The sequence below is a fragment of the Acinonyx jubatus genome, chromosome A2, assembly GCF_027475565.1.
Source record: "Acinonyx jubatus isolate Ajub_Pintada_27869175 chromosome A2, VMU_Ajub_asm_v1.0, whole genome shotgun sequence".
Classification (NCBI taxonomy): Eukaryota; Metazoa; Chordata; class Mammalia; order Carnivora; family Felidae; genus Acinonyx; species Acinonyx jubatus.
Window position 1 is genome coordinate 61,171,593 of NC_069383.1, and position 20,677 is coordinate 61,192,269.

Sequence of the window (20,677 nt, forward strand, 5' to 3'; positions counted from 1 at the left end):
GCTTAAGAGTCAAGTGGAACTATAAATAGAGTTTAAGCAGGAGAGTGATGTGATCAAATTTGCATGGTGATAAGATCATTCTGGATGGGAAATGGATTGGAAAGGAAGGCAATAACCAGTTGGGAGACTTCTGTAATTGGTCAGGCTTTATAATGGTGGAAGCAGAAAGACAAAAGTCAAGAGATACAGAAAATATTTGAGGGATAAAATTAGTAATCAGATAAGAAAAGATGCCAAAGATGATCCAGATTTCTGGCTTGAACAGCTGAATAAATGATGGAACAATTTGTTATAATAGGAGAGTCTGGAAAATAATCAGGTTACGTCCTCTCTACTCCAGTTTAACTCAACTAAATGATGGTCTCTTACCAATGTCCTAGGCACATTGTTGGGAATGTCAATTATCATTTTACCATGCAACAATTTTTTATGAATGTCAAAATGTTTGTTGGATTACTATACAATGCTTTAACATTGATAAGAAACTCTCTCAGATCAGTTCCCTGATCCTCCCGGTAGCAAAGGGTATATATATAGCTGAGTCCAGGAGTTGGGTCATTAAAAAAATTTGTTCTCACATATTGTTAGTATGAGATTATTGGTCTCCCTTAGTTTAAAAAAAAACTTTCCGTGGATTGGTAAATTTCTCACATGGATTTTTTTCTGGTATTTTCTTTGGGTGGAAGTGGAGCCTGGAATGTGGCTGGAATCCTATCAGGTGCTTCTGGTCTCTTCAGAGAGAAGGCAAATGTCTGTAATATGCCATCTCATAATGTCACCTAAGGAATCCCAAAAGCATTGTTCCAGATAGAAGAGGGGATAGAGAAGAACAAAATGTGATTTCTACTGGGCTAAACTAAAATAATAGGTAATGTTTATTAAGCACATAATATGACATACATAGCCTCCTTTGGTACTTGCAGTGCTGTTAGAAAGTAGATGCACTGTTATTCTCCTTTAGAAAATAGAGACTGAGGATCAAAATGTGATATCCTTTGCCAGTGGCTAAGTTGGCACTCAAACTCTTGCCTCTTTTCCCAAGTCCATGATTTTAACTCCTAAGCTATGTAAAAAGACCACATAAGAAAGGACATACAAAATATTATTCATTAAGAAAAGTATAGTTACAAGTTGTGAATATAACGAATATTCCTGGTTGTAGTAAAAGAGGGGAATTTTTTGTGTCGTTCTGTTTTTACTTTTATATATTTTTTATTTGTTTGTTTTTTTGTTTTTCATTTTTTCCATATGACCAAAGATTTCAGAGGCCCTGGGGAAAGAAAACCAGTTACTAGGTTAATGTTGTGGGTATAATTTCTCTATAGAGACATGGAAATATTATAAAAAGGTTTTTAAAATGTTGTTGACCTTCCCTGGTAACCAACTTATAACCATAAAATATTTTGGAAAGGAGAGCCAAATTTATATCTTAAAAGAGATTTCAAATCCACATATAAGTATTTCCTTTCCAGTGTAGCCAGAGCCTGTCACTTTCAAGAAAAAGTTTCTCCTTCCTCATTACCATATATATTTAAAATTTCTGTGAATTTCATCAGTGAGTAAACCTCCTAAACCCATTTTTTGAACTTTTTATTGTAAATTTTCACAATAATTTATCTGAATTTGATATTAGATCAAAGACTTTAACATTAAACTTGGAAATTACTACCATCCCAGAAAATAATGACTGGAATCATAAAGAAGCTGGCACAGGGATTTTAGAAAATTGTTATGTTTCCATTGCTTTGCTTTTTGGCAGTTATGGATCTGAAAAATTTAGCATGCTCTTTATTCCTGCTGTCATATGTCTCAGCTACATGCATGAATTCAAAATGGTTTCCATTATTGGAAGGATACCATCTTATTCCAGAACCAAGCTAGGTAACTTTTAATGTCCCAGATAATTGCTAAATTAGGCTCTCCCCACAGATATTTTATGGCATTTATTTTGCTCTGAGAACTCCATTCATTTCTAAGGTAGCTAAATAAATCCAGTGATAATAAACTCTTAAAGAAAAGAGGCAGGAAAAGAACATTTTGACTAGATACAGGGAGAAATTTTTAAGGAAAATACTACCTGCTGAGGTATTTTGTAAGAACCACAATATTATTAAGGCCACCCTAGTAGAAAGCACTAAAGAGATTGTACATTTGAGCTAAACATTATCGTTGATACTTTACAAAAATTGGGAAAGTTCATATGTATTCTAATTCAGAACTTATAGAATGATGTCTGAGTGGTGGCACTCAGAATATCAAAGATATGCCATATGAAATTATGTCCACTTTTATCCATCTTCTAGGCATGGACCCATTAAATCATAATTTTACATTAAAATCTCTTTCACTTTGTGCCTCATAATTCTAGATGTAATTATATTTGACTGTAATTACATCAGGGGTCAGAAAGTTATGGCCTTTAGGCCAAATCTGGACAACTGCCTATTTTTGTAGAGTGAAAGAGTTAATTTTTTTTTACTTTTTTAAAAAGTTGTAAAAATCAAAAGAAGAATAATATTTAATAACATTAAAATTATTATATAAAATTCCAATTTTAGTTTTCAGACATAAGGTTTTCGTGGAACACAATCACAGCTGTTTTTTTCACATGTAGCCAATGGATACTTAAGTGTGACAATGGCAGAGATGAGTAGTTACAGAGACCCCACAGCCCACAAAACCTGAAATATTTACCATCTAGCAGAAGCTGCTTTACAGGAAATACTTGCCAACCCTCAAGTTACATATAAGCAACTACTTAAACATCCTACTGTATGAAACTCTAAACTATAATTATTTTTAGATTTAGAATTAGTATAACAATTTAGGAGTTTACATCACTTATATGGAAACCATTGTGATAATCTGGGCCATGACTAGCCTAGATAGATACGATTAATTGGAAGGCCTTGCCGAGGAATCGGCCACACTGAAGATTGACTGGTGGGAATGTTTATGTCATGGTGCTTCGTTGTACTTTTCCTGTCACCCCTCAGGCTACTAGTACTCATATTCCTTCATAGGATATCATTCTCCTGCTTCACCTTTAAATGTCAGCATTCCACAGTTCCATGGTCTAATATCTGATACTTGTATTTGCCACACATCCTTCAGTAATCTATTCTTGATGAATGACATTATTATAGGTTCATGACACCCAAATCTGTCTCAAGAGCTGTTCTCCCTTCTGAACATCAGACCTACACATCCAAAAGACACTGAACCTCACCTTAGGAACGTCACATTCAACACAGAGTTCACCAACTTCTTAGTTCCCACCGTTGCCAAACATGCAACTCTTCCTATTAAAAAGCATCACCATACATGTAGCAAACAAAGCTAAAAGCACAGGAGTCATACTAGAACCTTACCCTTTTCCAATACTCCACATGTTCATCCATGTCCTATAGGTTGTGGCTCCTTGATACCTCTTGAGTTTGCCCCCTACTCCATTCCCGTTGCCACTGCCACAATTAAAATCCATTTCATTTCTTTTCCACATTATTATATCAACCTCCCATTTCATCTCCCTGCCCCTGGTATGGCATCCAGCCTCTAATCTATGCTTCCAGAGTGATATTGCTAAGACTTGCATTTAATTGTATCATGTCTTTACACCATGATCTAAATGGCATTGTTTTGTGTCCCCTTTGCACCCTGAGAATATCTCCATAGCACAATGCATATCACATTCTGCCACTGCATATGCTATCATCAATAGAATATAAGCACCTTAATTATGTTTAAAAAAAAAAATGTCTATTCAACTTGGAAGTCCAAGCATTAAGCTGAAGTAAGCTGGTACCTAGTAAAGTAACAATAGAGCTAATTAAAGTTGGATAAATTAGGTTATTTCTTAGCCATAGGTTTTGGGGGTTAGTATAAGAAGGTAAAGGCCAGTCCACCAGTCGGTCAACAGATTCTTCTTGGTCTTACCGGTCAGAAGAGAAGTGACGTGACAACAGTAAATAGATAGGACTTCTCAAAGTTAACTGTGCATAAGAATCACATGGGGGAATCTTGTTAAAAGTAAAAGCTGATTCAGAAATTCCTAGGGGCACCTGGGTGGCTCAGTCCGTTAAGCATCTGATGATGGCAGCTCAGGTTGTGATCTCATAGCTTGTGAGTTCAAGCCCCCCAATGGGCTCTGTGGTGACAACTCAGACCCTGGAGCCAGTTTCAGAATCTGTGTCACCCTCCCCCACTAATGCTCCATCTTTCTCTCTCTCTCTCTCAAAAAAATAATGCTAATTTTTTTTAATTTAATAAAAAAGAAGTCTGGTCTGGGACTGAGGAGTCTGCGTTTCTAACAATGATGTCAGTTCTCCTAGTTTGTAGACCACATTTGAAAACCAGAACACTAGGGATTTTTGTTATTGTTAATTTTGTAAATGTTCGTACCAAAATAATATATGCACATTGAAGAAAGCAGAAGGTATAGACTTGCAAGAAAACAGGAAGCCTCTGTCCTACCATTTGTATGTCACCAGGTCTGTTCTTTGAATTATTTGGGATTTTTTTCTTATCATTTACTCTACATCTATAAAAAAATGCTTTGCTCTTGTTTTCACCTATTAGTTTTAGGTGTATTCTATTTTCTTTATGCATAGAAAAGTGGTTTTTAACACTCTTACATCACTCCATTTAACTCTCTTACTAGTAGTGAATATGTACTGAGTGATTTTTATGTACCAGGTAACATTCTAAGATTTTGTGTGCATTGATTCATTTACTCCTAACAAGAAACCAATGAAAGAGACACTATTTTAAAGTCTCTATCATATTAATGAGGGAAATGAATCATAGTCACTTGCCCAAAGTCTCCATATAGGAAGTAGTAGACCCAGGCAGTTTGATTTTGAACTGTTAGGCTCTTCTACTTGAGGGAGAAAAATGATTTTATTTAACCCAAAACAAATATATAATCATTGAGATTATGAAAATGTTGTCAATTGCAGAACCAAGTACTGATACAATTATATTTTCTTTCCTACAAATGTTTTTTTTTTTAATATATGAAATTTATTGCCAAATTGGTTTCCATACAACACCCAGTGCTCATCCCAAAAGGTGCCCTCCTCAATACCCATCACCCACCCTCTCCTCCCTCCCACCCCCCATCAACCCTCAGTTTGTTCTCAGTTTTTAACAGTCTCTTATGCTTTGGCTCTCTCCCACTCTAACCTCTTTTTTTTTTTTTTCTTTTTTCCTCCCCCTCCCCCATGGGTTCCTGTTAAGTTTCTCAGGATCCACATAAGAGTGAAACCATATGGTATCTGTCTTTCTCTGTATGGCTTATTTCACTTAGCATCACACTCCAGTTCTATCCACGTTGCTACAAAAGGCCATATTTCATTTTTTCTCATTGCCACGTAGTATTCCATTGTGTATATAAACCACAATTTCTTTATCCATTCACCAGTTGATGGACATTTAGGCTCTTTCCATAATTTGACTATTGTTGAGAGTGCTGCTATGAACATTGGGGTACAAGTGCCCCTATGCCTCAGTACTCCTGTATCCCTTGGATAAATTCCTAGCAGTGCTATTGCTGGGTCATAGGGTAGGTCTATTTTTAATTTTCTGAGGAACCTCCACACTGCTTTCCAGAGTGGCTGCACCAATTTGCATTCCCACCCACAGTGCAAGAGGGTTCCCGTTTCTCCACATCCTCTCCAGCATCTATAGTCTCCTGATTTGTTCATTTTGGCCACTCTGACTGGCGTGAGGTGATACCTGAGTGTGGTTTTGATTTGTATTTCCCTGATAAGGAGCGACGCTGAACATCTTTTCATGTGCCTGTTGGCCATCCTGATGTCTTCTTTAGAGAAGTGTCTATTCATGTTTTCTGCCCATTTCTTCACTGGGTTATTTGTTTTTCAGGTGTGGAGTTTGGTGAGCTCTTTATAGATTTTGGATACTAGCCCTTTGTCCGATATGTCATTTGCAAATATCTTTTCCCATTCCGTTGGTTGCCTTTTAGTTTTGTTGGTTGTTTCCTTTGCTGTGCAGAAGCTTTTTATCTTCATAAGGTCCCAGTAATTCACTTTTGCTTTTAATTCCCTTGCCTTTGGGGATGTGTCGAGTAAGAGATTGCTACGGCTGAGGTCAGAGAGGTCTTTTCCTGCTTTCTCCTCTAAGGTTTTGATGGTTTCCTGTCTCACATTCAGGTCCTTTATCCATTTTGAGTTTATTTTTGTGAATGGTGTGAGAAAGTGGTCTAGTTACAACCTTCTGCATGTTGCTGTCCAGTTCTCCCAGCACCATTTGTTAAAGAGACTGTCTTTTTTCCATTGGATGTTCTTTCCTGCTTTGTCAAAGCTGAGTTGGCCATACGTTTGTGGGTCTAGTTCTGGGGTTTCTATTCTATTCCATTGGTCTATGTGTCTGTTTTTGTGCCAATACCATGCTGTCTTGATGATGACAGCTTTGTAGTAGAGGCTAAAGTCTGGGATTGTGATGCCTCCCGCTTTGGTCTTCTTCTTCAAAATTCCTTTGGCTATTCGGGGCCTTTTGTGGTTCCATATGAATTTTAGGATTGCTTGTTCTAGTTTCGAGAAGAATGCTGGTGCAATTTTGATTGGGATTGCATTGAATGTGTAGATAGCTTTGGGTAGAATTGACATTTTGACAATATTTATTCTTCCAATCCATGAGCAGGGAATGTCTTTCCATTTCTTTAAATCTTCAATTACCTTCATAAGCTTTCTATAGTTTTCAGCATACAGATCCTTTACATCTTTGGTTAGATTTATTCCTAGGTATTTTATGCTTCTTGGTGCAATTGTGAATGGGATCAGTTTCTTTATTTGTCTTTCTGTTGCTTCATTGTTAGTGTATAAGAATGCAACTGATTTCTGTACATTGATTTTGTATCCTGCAACTTTGCTGAATTCATGTATCAATTCTAGCAGACTTTTGGTGGAGTCTATCGGATTTTCCATGTATAATATGTCATCTGCAAAAAGCGAAAGCTTGACTTCATCTTTGCCAATTTTGATGCCTTTGATTTCCTTTTGTTGTCTGATTGCTGACGCTAGAACTTCCAGCACTATGTTAAACAACAGCGGTGAGAGTGGGCATCCCTGTCGTGTTCCTGATCTCAGGGAAAAAGCTCTCAGTTTTTCCCCATTGAGGATGATGTGAGCTGTGGGCTTTTCATAAATGGCTTTTATGATCTTTAAGTATGTTCCTTCTATCCCGGCTTTTTCTAGGGTTTTTATTAAGAAAGGGTGCTGGATTTTGTCAAAGGCCTTTTCTGCATCGATTGACAGGATCATATGGTTCTTCTCTCTTTTTTTGTTAATGTGATGTATCACGTTGATTGTTTTGCGAATGTTGAACCAGCCCTGCATCCCAGGAATGAATCCCACTTGATCATGGTGAATAATTCTTTTTATATGCCATTGAATTCGATTTGCTAGTATCTTACTGAGAATTTTTGCATCCATATTCATCAGGGTCCTACAAATGTTTTAGAATCTCTTTTTTTCTCTTTTTGAAAATCTCCATTATAATATTTCTCCTTTTTTAAAATAGATATCAGTTGATCTGTTATCCCCACTCTTTTTCTTTATATGGCACAAGCCTTTCTCTAGGTGTTTCTTTCTAGGTTGTTTGTTTATTTGCAAATCTGTCATACTATGTCTCAGTTGAATCTCCTGGGTTTTTTTGTTTGTTTGTTTGTTTTTGTTGTTGTTGTTGTTTTCAATAGACTTAATTTTTTAGAGGACTTTTAAGTTCACCCCCTGCCTACACATGTGCATAACCTCCTTCACCAAAAATGTTACAATCACTGAACCTATGCTGACAGGTAAATCACCCAGAGTCCATAGTTTATATTAGGGTTCCCTCTTACTGTTGCACAGTTTACGGGTTTGGACACATGGACAATAACATGTGTCTATCAATATTATATCATACAGAATATTTTCACTGCCTAAAAGTTCTGTGTATTCCATCTTTTCATCCCTCTTCCCCATAATGCCTGGTGACCACTTATTTTTTTTCTACTTCTCTGTAGTTTTGCCTTTTCCAGAATGTAATAGGTTGGAATCATACAGTATGTAGTCTTTCCAGATTGGCTTCTTTCACTTAGTAATATATATTTGAGGTTCCTCTATGTCTTTTCATGTCTTGACAGCTCATTTCTTTCTTAGCATTGAATACTGTTCCATTGTCTGGAACTACTATAATTGATGTATCCATTCACCTACTGAAGGGCATATTGGTTGCTTCCAAGTTTTGGCAATTATGTATAAAGCTGCTATAAACATCCATGTGCAAGTTTTTGTGCAGAGGTGTTTTCAAATCATGTGATTGATATCAAGGAGTGTGAACTCTGGGCTCTATGATAAGAGTATGTTTAGTTTTACAAGAAACTACCAAACTGTCTTCCAAAGTGGCTGTACCATTTTGACTTCCCACCAGTAATGTATGAGAGTTCCTGTTGTTATACATCCTTGCCAGCATCTGGTGCTGGCAGTGTGATCCTCTGTGTTTTGAACCTCTTTCTTAGGCCATGCATTTGTTTTGCTACAGAATACCCTCAAATATGTTTTACAGGGCATATAAAAGGTAAACTCAATCATTTCATGACTGAAAATGTTTCCGTCGTACCCTTATATTTAATCAATATGTTAAGTATAGAATTCTATAGTAAAATTAACTTTTTTTCTTGGGTTTGGAGGTGTAGCTCCATTTTCTTCTAATACTAATGTTTTTGAAAAACCTGATGCCGGGGTGCCTGGGTGGCTCAGTCGGTTGAGCATCCGACTTCGGCTCAGGTCACGATCTCAGGGTCCGTGAGTTGGAGCCCCGCATCGGGCTCTGGGCTGATGGCTCAGAGCCTGGAGCCTGCTTCCAGTTCTGTGTCTCCCTCTCTCTCTGCCCCTCCCCTGTTCATGCTCTGTCTCTCTCTGTCTCAAAAATAAATAAAAAACGTTAAAAAAAATTTAAAAAAAAGAAAAACCTGATGCCATGCTGACTTTTATTTTTTGGTAAGTCACCTGTTTTTCCTCTGAAAGGGCATTTGGAATATTTTTTATCCCTGTGCTTTGAAATTTCACAATAATACATGATTTGAGATGGGCAGGACAGGAATCTAAGTTTCATTAGCAGGAAAAAGAGGGAAGGTTCTCCAGGCCAATAGCTGGCACAAAGGCACAGATGCAGGAATTAAGGAGGAATACTTCGGAGGCTGGAGAGTCATCTCCCAAACCCAGTTCTTGGACTCACCAACATGAGCTGTGTAACACCACTTAAAGAACCCAAACTTTTGTCATATATTGAAAACTAAGGATATTGACACAGATGTCCAAGAGTTGCTGGAGGATAAAATTAGATAATATAAAAATTATGGAAAAAGTTACGCATTTATTTCAACAGATCTGAGAACTCCTTGAAGAGAGAATAAATTCACCTCTGTTTTTGTTTTTTATTTGTTGAGGTATAATTGAGATATATTATATTAGTTTCAGGTGTACAACATAATGATTTGACATTTGTAGATACTGCAAAGTGGTCACCATGATATCTAGTTATGTCTGTCTCCTTACAAAGTTAATACAGTGTTGTTGACTGTGTTCCCCATGCTGCACATTACATTTCTATGAATTATTTATTTTATAACTGAAGGTCTTGTACTTCTTAATCCCCTTCACAAATTTTGCTCTCCACCCAAGCACTCTCCAATCTGACAACCACCAATCTATTCTCTGTATATATGAGTCCTGGATTTTTTTTGGTTTTGTTTGTTTGTTTTGTTTTGTTTTATATTCTACATATAGGTGAAATCATGTGGTCTTTGTCTTTCTCTAACTTATTTCACTTAGCATAACACCTTCAAGCTACATCCATTTTGTCACAAAAGGCAAGATTTCATTTTTTCTTTAACCTGAGCAGTATCCCATTGTGTGTGTGTATAATAATATATATGTATATATGTATATGTATATATATGTATATATATGTGTATACATATATATACATATATATCACATATTTTTTATCCATCCATTTGTCAATGGACACTTAAGTTGTTCCCCTACCTTGGCTATTATAAATGAACATAGGGCCGCATATGTCTTTTCAGTTTAGTGTTTTTATTTTTCTCAGATAGATATCCAGTAATGGAATTGCTGGATCATATGGTAGTAGTAGTTTTAATTTTTTGAGGAAACTCCATCCTGTTTTTCAGAGTGACTGCATCGATTTTCCTATCACCAACAGTACATGAGGGTTCCTTTTCTCCACATCCTCACCAACATTTGTTATTTTTTGTCTTTTAATAATAGTCATTCTGACAGGTGTAAGGTGATATCTCATTGTGGTTTTGATTCCTATTTACTTGATAATTATTGAGCATCGTTTCATCAGCCTGTTGACCATCTGTATGTCTTTGGAAAAATGTCTACTCACATCCTCTGCTCGTTTTTTTAAAGTGTTTATTATTTATTTTTGAGAGAGAGAGAGAGGCGGAGTGAGAACGGGGGAGGGACAGAGAGAAAGGGAGACAGAGAATCTGAAGCGGGCTCCACACTCTGAGCTGTCAGCACAGAGCCTGATGCAGAGCTCAAACCCACATACCGAGATCCTGACCTGAGCCAAATTCAGACCCTTAACCTGCGCCACCCATGTGTCCCATCCTCTGCTCATTTTTTAATCAGACTGTTGGTTTGCTTGCTATTACTGAGTTTTATAAGTGCTTTATATATTTTGGATATTAGCTCCTTGTCAGATATATGATTTGCAAATGTCTTCTCCCATTCAGTGGGTTGCATTTTTGTTTTGTTTCCTAATAGTTTCCTTTGCTTGCAGAAGCTTTTTAGTTTGATGCCATACATGTGTTTATTTGGTTTATTTGTTTTATTTTGGTGTTGTTTTTTTTTGGGGGGGGGGTTGTTTTGTTTTGTTTGCTTTTCTTTCCCTTGCTTTTGGAGTCAGATCCAAGAAGGCATTGCTAAAACTAATGTCAAGGAGTTTACTGCCTATGTTTTCTTCTAGGCATTTGATGGTCAGATTTTACATTCAAGTCCTTAATCCATTTTGAGTTTGTTTTTGTATATGGTATAAGATGGTGGTCCAGTTTTATTATTTTGCATGTGGCTGTCCAGTTTTCCCAACAGCATTTATTGAACAAACTGTCTTTTCCCCATTATGTATTCTTGCCTCCTTTGTTGTAAATTCATGGTCATATAGGTATGAATTTATTTCTGGGCTCTCTTTTCTGTTCCATTGACCCTGTGTGTCAGTTTTTCTACCAATACCATAACGTTTGGTGTACCTTAGCTTTGTAAATATTTTAAATCAGGGAACGTCATACCTGTGGCTTTGTTCTTATCTCTTAAGATTGTTTTGACTGTTTGTGATCTTTTGTAGTTCCATACAAATTTTACAATTTTTTTTTCTGCTTCTGTGAAAAATGCTATGGAATATTGATAGGAATTACAGTGAATCTGTAGATTGCTTTAGGTAATATGGACATTTTTAACAATATTAATTCTTCCAGTTCATAAGCATGCAATATCTTTTCATTTATTGTGTTTTCTTCAATATCTTTCATTAGTGTCTTCTAGTTTTTACTGTTCAAGTCTTTCACCTAATTGGTTAAATTTGTTCCTAGATTTTTTATTCTTTTTGATACTATTGTAAATGAGATCATTTTCTTTTTTTTTTTTGATAGTTCATCACTAGTGTTTAGAAATACTGCAAAATTTTGTATATTAATTTTGTATCCTGCACCTCTACTGAATTCATTTCTTCAGTTGTAACAGGTTTTTTTGTTGTTGTTGTTGAAAACTTTAAGGTTTTCTATCTGTAGTATCATGTTATCTGCAAATAGTGACACTTTCACTTCTCTTCCTTGCCAACTTGGATGCCTTTTATTTCTTTTACTTGCCTAATTGCACCACCTAGGACTTCTAATACTTTGTTGAATGAAAGCAGGGATAATGGGCATCCTTTATCTTATTCTGGATCTTAGAGGAAAGTTTTCAGCTTTTTACTATTGAGTATGATGTAAGCTGTGGTTCAGCTTGAATTTTGAATTTTGTCAGATGCCTTTCTGTATCTATTGGAATAATTACATGTTAATCATTTTGTTCATGTGGTGCATCATATTGATTAATTTGCAGATATTGAGCCATCCTTGCATCCCTAAATCCCAGTTGATCACAGTGTATGACTTTTTCAATATAGTATTGAATTTAGTTTGCTAATATTTGATTAAGGATTTTGTGCATCTGTATTCATCAGTAATTTGTGTGTGTGGTGTCTCTCTTTGGTTTTGGTATCAGGGTAATTAATTTTAGCTTCTTAAAATAAATTTGGAAGCATTCCTCCTAGTCAGCTTTTGGAAGAGTTTAAGAAACATAGGTATTAAATCTTCTTTAAATATTTGGTAGAATTCACCAGTGAAGCCACCTGGACTATTCAGATTTTCTATTTCTTCATGATTCAGTTTGGAAGATTATAAGTTTTTAGGAATTTATCTATTTCTTCTAGGTTGTCCAATATGTTGGTGTATAATTGTTTCAAGTAGTCTCATGATACTTTGTATTTCTGTGGTAACAGTTGTAAATTTTCCTCTTTTATTTTTTCAATTTTTTTTACATTTATTTATTTTTGATAGAGAGAGACAGAGCACAGGTGGGGGAGGGGCAGAGAGAGAAGGAGACCCAGAATCCGAAGCAGGCTCCAGGCTCTGAGCTGTCAGCACAGGGCCCAACGCAGGGCTCGAACTCACAAACCACGAGATCATGACCTGAGCCAAAGTCGGACGCTTCACTGACTGAGCCACCCAAGCGCCCCTCCTCTTTTATTTCTGATTTTGTTTGAGTCCTCTGTATTTTTTTCTTGGTGAGTCTAGCTAAAGGTTGGTGAATTTTGTTTATCTTTCCAAAGAAGCAGCTCTTAATTTCATTTATATTTTTCTATTGCCTTTTTAGTCCCTATTTCATTTATTTGCAGTTTGATCTTTATTATTTCCTTCCTTCTAGTAACTTTAGGCATCATTTTTTCTTCTTTTTCTAATTCATTCAGGGGTACAATTATATCATTTATTTTAGATTTTTCTTATGTTTTGATGTAGGCCTGCATTGCTATGAACTTCCCTCTTAGAACCATTTTTGCTGCATCCCATAGATTTAGTTATATCATATTTCTGTTTTTATTTGTCTTTAGGTATTTTTTTTAATTTCTCCTTTGATTTCTTCTGTGACCCAATATTTGTCAGTAACATGTTTTACCTCCATGTGTAAGTAGTGTTTTCCAGCTTTCTTCTTGTAATCAATACCTAGTTCTATACCATTGTGATCTGAAAAGTTGCTTGACATGATTTCACTCTTTTTGAATTTATTGAGACTTGTTTGTGGCCTAATGTGACTTTTCCTGGAGGATATTCTATGTGCACTTCAGAAGAATGTGTATTCTGTGGCCTTTCGATGGAACGTTCTGTATGTCTACTAAGTCCATTCTGGTCTAATGTGTCCTTTATGACCAAAGTCTCCTTATTCATTTTCTGTCTGGATGATCTATTCACTGATGTGAGTGGGGGTATTAAAATCCCCTACTATTATTGTATTGCTATTAATTTCTCCCTTTAGGTTTGTTAATATTTGCTTTATATATTTAGGTGTTTCTATTTTGTGTGCATATACATTTGTAAATGTTATGTATCTCCTTTCTGGATTGACCCTTATATCTTTATGCAGTCTGTTACAGTCTTTGTTTTAAAGTATGTTTTGTTTCATATGAGTAGAGCTACACTGGTTTTCTTTTCAGTTTTTATGGAAGATATTTTTCCATTTCTTCACTTACAGTGTGTGTGTCCTTACTTCTGAATTGAGTCTATTGTAGGCAGTACTTAAGTGTGTCTTGTTTTTGTTTTGCTTTGTTTTGTTTTTTAATCTCTCCAGTCACTCTGTATCTTTTTATTGGTGAATTTAGTCAATTTACATTTAGAGTCATTATTGATTGGTATGTATGTATTGCCATTTTCTTCATTATTTCTGGCTGTTTTTGTAGGTACTCTCTGTTTCTCTCTTTTCTTTTTCTCTTTCCTTGTGGTTTGATGACTTCGGTGTTATGTTTACATTCCTTTCTCATTTACTTTTATGTTTACTGTAAGTCTTTGTTTCATGGTTACCATGAGATTCACATATATACCATACTATGTATGTAACAGTTTGTTTTTAAGTTGATAGCAACTTAAATTCGAACACATTCAAAAACTGTATATTTGTACCCTGCCCCCCACATGTTATGTTTTTTTGTCACTTCTTGCATCTTTTTATTTTATATAACTACTATTGTTTTAATTTTACTGCTTTTGTCTTTTAATCTTCTTAGTAGCTTTATAACTGATTCATCTACTACCTTTATATTTACTTTTTACAGTGAGAATTTTACTTTTGTTGTTTTCCTGTTATTAACTAATATCCTTTTCTTTCAGCTTAAATAAGCCCCTCTAATATTTCTTGTAAGGGCAGTTTAATAGTGATAAACTCTTTTAGCTTTGTCTTTTCTGGAAAACTCTATCTCTCCTGAAAATATGAATGATAACTTTGCTGAGTACAGTATTCTTAGTTGGAAGGTTTCTCCTTTTAGCATTTTGTATATGTCATGTCACCTCCTTCTGGCTTGCAAAGTTTCTGCTAAGAAATCTCTTGATGGTTTTATGGGATTTCCTTTGTGCATAACAAGGTTGATTTTTGTTTTTGTTTTTGTTTTTCTTTCCTTGCTGTTTTTAAGGTTGTCTCTTTAACTTTTGAGATTTTAATTATAATTTGTCTTAGCTTGGCTCTTTGGGGATACATCTTATTTGGAACTTTCTGTCTTCTTTGACCTGATGTCTGTTTCCTTCTCTAAGTTAGGGAAGTTTTCAGGCATTATTTTTTAAATAACTTTTCTGTCCCTTTCTCCTGGGATTGCTATAAATGCAAATATTATCACTTGATGTGGTTCCATAGGTCCCTTAAGCTACCTTCACTTTTTAAAATTATTTTTTCTTTCTGTTGTTCCAAGTTGAGTTCCATTGCTTTATCTTCTTACTTGCTAACTTTTTCTTCTGCTTCACTCAGTTGCTGTTGAACCCCTCTAACGTATTTTTCAGTTCAGTTACTGTATTCTTCAACTCTGTAACTTCCGTTTGTTACTTTTTTCCATGCAATTTTATTTGTCTGTTTGTTGAAGTTTTTGTATGGTCATCCTTTCTTCTCTCAAGTTCCATCGGAATCTTTGCGATCACCATTGAATTCTTTATCAAGTAAATTACTTATCTTTGCAATATTAAGGTATTTTTTTTTCCTGAGGTTTTGTCTTATTCTTTCGTCTTAAACATATTTCTCTGTTTTCTCATTTTGTTCGACTCTGTGTTTGTTTCTATATTTTAAGTGAAAACAACTACCTCTCCCCATCTTGAAGGAGTGGCCTTGTGTAGGTGATGATCCTTCTTATTTAACCTTGCCCTAGATTTTGGTTGTCTCTTGAACCTTTGTGATTTTCTAAACCACAAAATTTATTCTTGGTATGTCTCAATTGTTGAGTGTGTGCCAAGACCTGTCAGCAGTCCAAGAAGAGGAACCTCATTTAGCATCTACTTTCAGGAAACAGCTTTTAAAGGATGTAAATGTTTAAAGTCATTGGGGCCCCATATGTAATCCTTGCTGGTCTGCAGACCAGGAGATCTAGAGGTATCCCCTGGGTGACAGTTGCATAACTGGGGTTTTCAGATTACTGTAGAAGCTCCTTTCTGGGAAGTTTTGTGGAGCTGTAGCAAGGCCACGGTGGTGCTCAAGGATGGTTCTCCCCACTTACATTCCCTGGGAGTACTTCTTAGCCTCTAGATATAGGCGTTTGTCACAGGAAGACTAGGGTTGTGTTTCAGTCTGCTGTCTGTGCAGTGCCCTGGGGGTGGTGGACTGCCAAGAACTGTCTTTCCAATTGTCACAGTGCTGTGGAGCTCTGGAATGCTAGGCCTCCTGGCCACCAGGGCCAAGTGTGCAAGGGGTGTCCAAATGTGTGGATTGTGTGTGCCCACTGGTTTCGGCAAGGCAGCTGTAGAGAGCCATGTCTGTGCATGGGAGAATGCTTGGCTCACTCATACTCACCAGCCCCAGCCCGAGGACTGGGAAGTGTTGCAGTCCCCCCTTCTCCCAGACTTTAGCTAGTGAGCACGAGGACTCCATGACCATTTGTGCTTGCCGCCCTAGTCAGAGAGAAGGGGAGCACTGTAACCACCAATGCCCTCCTATGTCAGCAACTACCGCAACCACTTGCCCCTGTCCATCTCAGCAAGGCAGCAAGAGGGTGCCATATCCAAGGTCATCCACCTGCGCTAGTAGGCTATGGGGAAAGTGCAACAGTGACATCTGTTTTCCAGTTCCTCTGTCTCCAGAGAGCATTTCAACTATCCCCTGCCTCTCCAGCCCATGCCCCTAGATCAGCAAATGAATCTTCCTCACGTATAGTGTAGGTGCTTTTTAGTGCTGTTGTTTTGCTGGGTCCCAAGGCAAGGAAGGCAGCATGCAAGCCCTTCAAGAGGGGAATTTCAGTTTCCTTTAACTTTGGGAACTATAAATGTCAACCCCGTTGGTTTTCCAAGCCATACATTCTGGGATTCATCTCTTTGGTTCAGATCCCAGGAGCTAGAGTACCCAATGTGGGGAACGAATCCCTGCCTCCTGCTTCTCCAGGAGAAGCACTTGTCTGGTGACACCCCTCCCTTCTGTGTGTTGCTGTGCCAGGGGTGGGGCTTTTCCTACCAGTCTCAATGTGGTTCTTTTATCCTCTATTGTGGAGAGCGGTTTATCTCATTCTCAGATATATTTCAGAGGGAAATGATCCCCATGTGGTAGCAAATCTAAATCTAGTATCTCCATGGGAGAAGGTAAGTTCAGGATCTTCCTACACTGCCAACCTGGATGCTCTTTTGACAGAAAGCTTGATGAGCACTTAGGTGAGTCGCCAGGGCCTCCAGGGACTCAGTGTTGAACAAAGTGTTCATATAACCTGAGGAAAAGAAACATTACTCTTTATAATAAAGGGTATCAAGAATAGTCAGTGATAGAAAACAGTGAACTAGAAAAGAAAATACCAGTGAGTCACTCTAAACTTGCCTGGAGAATGAGTCAGGAAAACGTTGCTCTGTTCCCTCAATTTTAGTTGGGCTAAAGAAGGTCCTTTATGGAGAACATAAATGTCTAGTAGGCATAGACACCATTTACTACTATGATATATAAGCCCACTATTCTATTCTATCATTTTAATGAAACGATACTTCACTTCTATACTCTTCAACAATAATACTTTTTATGGGAATAGACTTTTGTTTAGGGCAACTCAAAGAGATGGATGAAACAAGTAGCATCTGAATAACTTGTGTAAAACTATTAGCATAATGCTCAGCACACAGTAAGAGCCAAATCTTACTATTTTTTAATCTTGTTATCACTCAATATTGTAATTATGAAGTGAAACTCTCACGCTATGCAACACTGATAATACAGTAGAAACAAAACTGCCTTGTAATCCTAGATCTGGTTTCAACGTGTGCATCTTTATTTTGTGTTGAATATTTCTAAAACTGAAACTGCAATCAAATTTTCTCATGTTTATCTTTTTAGACGTCCCCAATCTTAATACGTTATAGGAAGATAGAAGTAGAAAGAGTCACAGAACAGTAGAACAGTAGAAGGTCCTCTCTTGTGGCACCGTTGCTTTGCAAAAGAATAGGTAATATGTAGAAGTGAAGAGTTTATATAGGAGGGTGCTCTTCTATTACTGACAATATTTATCTTGCATTTTTTTTATTTTTTTCAACGTTTATTTATTTTTGAGACAGAGAGAGACAGAGCATGAACAGGGGAGGAGCAGAGAAAGAGGGAGACACAGAATCTGAAACAGGCTCCAGGCTCTGAGCTGTCAGCACAGAGCCCGACCCAGGGCTCGAACTCACAGACCGTGAGATCATGACCTGAGCCAAAGTCGGACGCTTAACCAACCAAGCCACCCAGGCGCCCCTATCTTGCATTTTTAAAGCGTGTTCTTCTACCTTCATGCAGCCATCCCAGCTTCTAGAAGCCCCATCACCATTGCTTATGAGTGCCCACAATTTTAAATTTCAGATTCTCTTCCAAACGAATCAAAATCAAGTTGCAGATTGCCTTGCTTATAGCTGGTGCTTGATAAATATTTGACATGTTAAGAAACAGCTAAGAAGTAACTGCCTGGTTGTTGAAAGATGGAAGCAGTTAAAGATTGCCAAATATATGGCTGTCTTCAGATTGCTGAAACTTAATATATTCTAATGTCTTTAGAGATAAGATCTGCTCCTTACTCATTGTTGTTTTCCTACTAGGTATCAGGTTCTCAAAAAAATAAAAATAATAACACAAGAGTGTGGAATGTATACAAAACAAGCATGTGAGTCATTCTTTCAGTCCCACAGAGGTCATTTATTTTATTTACTTTTTTTTTTTTTTCAAGTAGACTTCACACCCAGCATCGAGCCCAACATAGGGCCTTAACTTGCAATCTAAGATTAGGACCTGAGCTGAGATCAAAAGTTGGATGTTGAACTGACTGAGCCAGCTGCCCAGGCACCCTGCAGAGGCCCTCTTTACCAGGTTCTCTGACATGGGCAGTCTGAACTTAAACTAACTCTGAAGTCTCTACAGCTTTCTGGAGACTACAGTTAGACTTTCTGTGACCACACACAGAACTCACCTGGACTGGAATCATTCTCATCCTTAATAGAGTACTTTTTGCTTCTGTTCAAATATACAAAGACATTTAATTATCCAATGAGATAACCTATGTAAAGAGCTTAGGTACATAATAGACATTTTATGAAAACTAGTTTCATTCACGTTATTTCCCCTCAGAGGAAAACATAGCCAGTTGTTTTTCATTTCCATAAACAATAGACAATTAATATATAGATTTATTTTTTTATGGAAATAATGTTAGATTAACGAAAGAAATGTGTACTTAGACCATAGGAATGATCAAACAACCAAAACGATGGGTTTTAGATAATTTTAAAAATCAGAGTGGCCAATATCCTGCTTGTTAAATTTCTTTTTCCTACTTGGCTAAAATTTCTTGGAGTAGAGATTGTCCATTGTTCATTAAAAGTTCCTGGTATAGTGTCTGAAGCGTAGTAGGGGTAAAACAAAGTTTACAAAATGAATAAATGAAGGAATGATGTTGCATTAGATACTGTATAAAGGTACGGTTCAGGGGGATTTAAAAATCAATGTCATAATCCAAAACAATTATTAAGAGAGACAACCTGGTAGAGATCTTTTTCAGTCTACATAGATGTGTGCAGTCTGGGATCACAAGCATATTGCTGTCAATTCCATAGTTCATAAGATAACAAAAATAAAATAAAATCATATATCCAGAAAGTTTGGGGCTGACTTAGCCTACTGGCCTTTTACAGGTGCAATTTATTTTTACAGTAAAGAGAAGAACACTGAATCTTCCCAGAATAACCTGATTCCTACAGACTTAAATAAAGTTGTTCATTTTTCCAGGTTTTTGGCATACTTCTGTCTTTCTAGACTGTGAAGTGAATCTCCATTTCCCAAAAGCCCCAGTGCTGATTTTAATGATCCTGTCCATGTGACGTACTTTTTTTTGTTTTGTTTTATTGCTATTAGTGAATGACAAGTGGAGGATATTCATTTTAACTTGAAAATGTCAGGGATGCACTTTAAGAGATATATTTTTGGAGCTTTTAATGAGGTGGTGTTTCTTTTTGAAAGAAATACTCATCTCTGATGCGGGTGCTGTGCAGGTGACAACTGATATTTAATAAGCGATGGTTCTTGTATTAGTCACAGTTCTCTAAAGAAAATGTCTCCGATTGCTTTTGAAAAACTCTTAGCGTCACTAGCCCAAAGGCAAGATGTGACCTTTTTATTACATAATGAGAATCATTTATTATCTTACAATGTATCTTAAAGTCACAGACAAAATGCCACTTTGATAATTGCTTTCAATTAGCTTTGAGCATAGCATATATTCATAAAATGTCTTCTCTAATTTAGACTTGAATTAGAGAAAATTGCAGACATAATCTACTTTAAGGTTGTCTCATTTAAGGTGATTCGTAGTTTTACATCAAAGAAATCAAAACGAGTAGCTTTAGAACTGTCTCTCAAAGTGTTTGAAGCAGGCTTTTCAATATTTGATTCTATTCTATTACCAATTAATTAACAAATTAGAAAGCTAGTTCATCATTTCTGACCTTTTACGCACGTTAACTTTTGACTTTCATTCCTAATGATTGTTTTGAAATTAAACCTTGCAGTTCGTGTTGAAAGAGAGAAACAATCTGATTAGCAAGATAAATAAGGCTTGCCTTGATACCCTGTGTATCTTGATGTTGGGCTGTACCTGGACTTGTGAATGCTGTCATGGTACATCCTTTCCTGCTTTAAATGGTCATTGAATTATACTGGATAATCATGTCACTGAAACAAAGAGTTTTGGGGGTGTTACTACAAGTGAGGGTGGAGGTAATGATATTTAAAATGTGATTGTGGTTAATTTTTATGTTTTCATTAAAACCGAGCACTGGAATTTGGTTTAAAGGCAAATTTTTATCTCCCTTAAAATTATTTTTGAAATAACAAACACCCTGAAACTACATTTTACACTTGTGGTG

The 20,677-nt window shown here is 36.6% G+C and overlaps 1 protein-coding gene across 13 annotated transcripts in view; it reads left to right on the top strand.

The window, feature by feature from the left end:
- The window catches only part of DGKB (diacylglycerol kinase beta), a 788,048-nt gene that overhangs the window by 763,438 nt on the left and 3,933 nt on the right, over nt 1-20,677 (top strand). The gene's annotated exons all lie outside the window — the stretch shown is intronic.